We start from the raw sequence: 5293 nt of genomic DNA on the forward strand, positions 1-5293 counted from the left end.
AACAAGAACAGTGGACACTGACAGCTTACAGTATATTTCTGTGATAACTTTTTGTAGCCTTCCCATAATGTTGAACAATCTTTGTTTTCCGGTCATTTGAGAGTTGTTTTGAGGCCTCCATGTTGCCACTCTTCAGAGGAGAGTCAAAGAGAACAACAGCTTGCAAATGTCCACCTTAAATACCTTTTCTCAGGATTGGATGCACCTGTCTATGAAGTTCAAGGGTCAATGGGCTCAACAAACCAATTGTGTTTTACAAGTAATCAGTGCACATTTTCTTTATTGCACATTTTCTGTTAATCCAGTAAACCTCATTTCACTACTGAAATATTACTGTGTCCTTCAGTAATTTGATAGATCAAAATGAAATTAAATATTTATAAATGAAAATCATGGAAAATGTCAGGGGTTCCTAAACTTTTGCATACGACTGTATAATGCAAAATATCCTACATACTGTATAAACATACATATAATTCGACAATAAAAGTTTTAAAACTATTTTTGCAGTATTTTGCAATTATAATTATACAAATAAATAATTAGATTTTTAGCAATTTGGTTGATAATGTTAATGTTAAGGAGATATATAATTATATTTATTTTCTATTACTGTACCACAAATATTATTCAGCAGTTACATTGTACTTTACTTCTCTGTGTATTAATGATCATCAAGCTACAAGCTAATAACACGTTTGTTGGGTAACTAGCATCCACTTCACAAACTGGCAAATATTTTGAAGAATGATAGAAGACTTGAACTATCATGTGAAATTTTTTAAACAACAGTAATGTTTCTTGCAACATCTGGGATCGAAGTGAGTCACACAGCACATTGCTATCTCCATTTCCTGCCAGTCAGTCAGGCATTTGTATGTAGTGCTGCCTCTTTCTATATGTTTTGGTGCTGCAGAGAATTTCTCGTAGTAGTGCAAATCCAAAAATCAAAAGACAATGTCTATTGTTAAAAAGTGTTGTACAAATTAATATCAAATTATTGAGTTGGAATTACCTGGACTCATGTGATGAAAATAACTTCTCCTGGCTTTCCCCACATTTGAGTCACTAGCTATACTCAGATAAGGGCTGAAAAGCCAAACCCTCATTAAACAGTGACATGTGCAATAAATGTATATTTTGTACTCTGTTTTCATAGCTGTACTAACTAACATCTCTAACAAGGATTTTGTACTAGTGTTATGATATGGTTTTTTTATGTACAATGCATATAAATTATATAAATTTCTTTGAATAAGGGCACCTGACAAATGGTCTAACTGTGAATATAAATGTAAAGCCCAATTTGAAGGCAGTGCAATGCTAATGTCATATTTATCTAAATATATTAAATGGGGTTCATATTGTGGAACTCTTCAAGCAGTTACTCATAAACCCATACTCATGACATTTATGTTTACAGTTACAGCATTAGCAGGTGCCCTTATTCCGAGTGGCTTAGTACTCCATTATACTTTGTCAGGGGCACTTTCAACTGTCTTAGATTTGGCAGAAAGCTATCTATGTCCAACTTCAATGCCTGGGAGGAGCCCACAGGTGACCAGACAAGGAACTGGCCATCCCAATAATTCGAGCCAAGAGATATAGATATTATTATTAATTGTACATTTTAAACTGTGGGTCATCATAATTATTATTATTATTATTTTTTAAATTAAAATATTTATTTTTGCTTCACTACCATATAGTAGTGAAGCTTCTTTTACTCACAAAAGTTTGAATACACTACCAGATGCAGCTCTCAAAGTCATGCCGGTAAAGTTTTAGAGGCTCTTCTGGAAACAGAACATCTTTCTGCAGCTTTCGAATTAAGCAAATCAGCATAGTTGCTATTATAAGTTGTTCAGACACCATTGCCCAACACATCACAGTGATTTACACTGTACTATAAATTTAATGGTGTGATTCAGTTTAGAGATTTTTTTTTTATTTTTTTTTTTGGTAGAACTAAACCTGTGCTTGTACTAGAAAGCATGTTTAAAATAGTTCAAATGGTTTTCTGGACAATTTTCAATATACGATTGCTTTTAGATTATGTAACATCATATATGCTTACCACTCCACCTATATGTGCCTATTTCTAAACCATTGGCATTAACAAAGTCTCTCTTGCCTCTACTCTTCTGGGAAGGCTTATCACTAGATTTCGAAGCATGACTATAGGAATTTCTACCTCAAGAACATAAGTGAGGGTCTGCACTGTGGTCAAATGAGAATGGGATCAGTCAGCATTCTGATTCATCCCAAATGTGTTCTGTTTGTTGATGTCTTGGCTTGTGATATTTGTGTTCTTCCATGTCAACCTTGGCAAAAACATGTCTTTATAGACTTCATTTTCTACTCATGGGCTTTGTCAGGATTAAACAGTTTTGGGCCCCTTAGTTACATTGAAGGGAAACAATAATACTACAGCATACAAATGCATTGCATACTGTTGTGTGCTTCCACCTGGAGAAAAAACACATAATAGCCAGGTTATGGTCAGATGTCCATATATACTTTTGGCAAAGTATGCAAGATAGTATTCTTCATACCTGATTACACCTAACATTTAATCTACACCCTACATACTTCATGTTTCAAAAGATACCTGATCAAAGTCTGGAGCTAATAAGTTTTCTGTCAATAAGTAATTATTGACCTTTAGTCTTATACTTATAAGTATAAGCCTTTAACATTCCCAAATACTGATTTGCCCACCAATTAAAGACATCACAAATATGAGGTATGAAACATTTTTAAACATATTTGACATAAAAAACAAGAGAAAGGTGGGTTACCAGATCAGCTGAAGCTAAAATTCAACCCCTACTCTCCTCTCATAACTTATATATAGTTAATGACAAAACCAAATCTGACCATAACAAAGCAGCTGCCTACACATCCTTGGGTTCAAACCTGAGCTCCAACTATTCTCTTAGTGAGGATTTAATGTGTGAAATTTTTATGTGGATTTCCCCCAGACACTCTAGATTCCTCATGCTTGTAGATGTATTTGTTCATGTAAATTGTCCCAGGGTGTGAATAAATGTACACATGTGTGATGCCTTGTAATGAACTGGTGTCTTGTCCAGGGTGTAGTCCAGCTTTGTGCTCAGTGTCACCCTGAAGATGATATATTTTTTCAATTTTTTGATTGCTTTGAATATTCCTACCTCCATTTATGAACTTCCTTTATCTAGTGATTTTCATTGTTTTGGAAAGGAATTCACATCAGATTCTTGTCATCTTGGTGTACTTAGCTTATAAAGCAAAATTCTCAGTGAAATGTTTTCTATTTGGTTCTACTCCTTAAAGTTACGGTCACATGGACTTCATTTACAGGTTATCTAAGGGTTGTCTAAGTTTATTTTGCAAGTAGGCAAGCTGACATGGGTATGTTAAAACAATACTGAAACTTGGCCCAGCACACATCCTTAGTGGAAGCAACTTAATCTATTTGCTGTAGTCATGTTGATGATTTGAGAAACACTACCCATATACTCTCTTAAAGGGGTCAATTATCTCCATTGTTTTGTGATCACTGAGTGACAAATGGTTGTGCATCATGCTGTCAAGCATTCCCCTTCATTCCTAACAGCTGTTTGGTTGTTTGTGGTGATAAGTCCCACATAGTATTGTCATCAACAAACCTGATGATGTCATTTGAGTCAAACTGTTCTCAATGACTAAGTCCAGAATTCAGCTGTGCATGTTCTTAATCATAGTGTCCACGATTAGGAATATGAACTAATTTGTCTCAGGATCTGTGACAAATTTCAAAGTGTTCTAGCATAATAAAAGCGTGTGAACAAATGCAATAATTTATTAAGGATAAACTAGTTACTTAAGATGAATGGGATTTGACGCTCTTGTGTGTTCATCCATTACATCAATCAGCCAATTATTCAATTCTAATTTTACACAGTTTTGTGTCTGGTAATGTCTTCACAGGCCTGCAAACAAATTAGGGAACAAATGCTCCATTGTTCATCTTGTGAGGCCAAAGAGAGAGCAAGATTCCAAAACACATGACCAAATGACTTTACAATGTTGTCCTGTATAAATATGCAAAATATAGAGAGTCATGATGGAAGAGCAACTGTAATTATATCCTGTATATAGTTTGATGTAACACAGCCTTTGCTATTAGCAAGATTAAACACACAATAAAGCCTGAAATGCAAATTCATCTTATCCATCTCTTGTGGGTATGCATTAATTTAAACTGAATGTTAGTTACAGAAACTGGGTTGTTTATGAGGATATGTCTCAGGCCATGGCAGACTGAGAATATGTTAAATTAAAGGAAAAGTCCATAAGAATCACAAAGGAAACAACAGAATCACATGCCTCATTGCTTTGCAGAAGGTGTTACTTCTATTTCACTACTCTACACTGTTCATACATCTCAGCCTCAAAAACATTTCTCCCAAGTCTGAGGTCAACAAAAATGATGACATCTTTTTTTTTGTATCATAATTATAACTTGAATAGGGTTTTGACGACATTTTTTATTTCAAGTACTCTCTATGCAAGTTGCTGGTTTAAAAAAAGTGCAGTTTATATAAGGGGATATTATGTAAACACAATAACTGATTATGGGTCAGGTTTTATGTATATGTAAACAGAAAAATGTTGCCTAATATGATATGATGTTTAATTTAGTGCAATATATATATAAATAATACAAATAGGTATATATATGTAATCATATATACAGCATGTAATATAAATAGGTATATGTAAACATATGTACAGCATGCAATATATATAGATATATATGTAAACATATGTACAGCATGTAATAGATAGATAGATAGATAGATAGATAGATAGATAGATAGATAGATAGATAGATAGATAGATAGATAGATAGATAAATGTGCCAGCTGAGTTAAAAAGTCCACTGTATATCTATATACGAATGTGAAATATTAAGCAGAATGTACAGTAGGGTACAAATTGTAGCCTTCGTTAAATCCTATTACACACAGAGTGCACTAACAAGTCATTATTTTAAACCATATGTAACCCACTTATGTAGGGAAAAGACCTTCAAAAGACTTTCATCCTATAATGTACACTAGTCTTGTGCAGACAATGTGACTATACTGTACGTATGTAGAAATAAAAAACATACATTTCATGATGTATCGGTGCACTTTATAAAACGCTTAATTGCTGCACTGTTTGTGAGGGAAGAAAGTCATAAGGCAGTTGAATCAGGGCGGGAACTTGTGACTCACCGACTTCCTCAGTAGGTTTATAGTAAAGCGTGTAGCTGAACAGA

Source organism: Tachysurus fulvidraco, chromosome 3 (genome assembly GCF_022655615.1).
Source record: "Tachysurus fulvidraco isolate hzauxx_2018 chromosome 3, HZAU_PFXX_2.0, whole genome shotgun sequence".
Classification (NCBI taxonomy): Eukaryota; Metazoa; Chordata; class Actinopteri; order Siluriformes; family Bagridae; genus Tachysurus; species Tachysurus fulvidraco.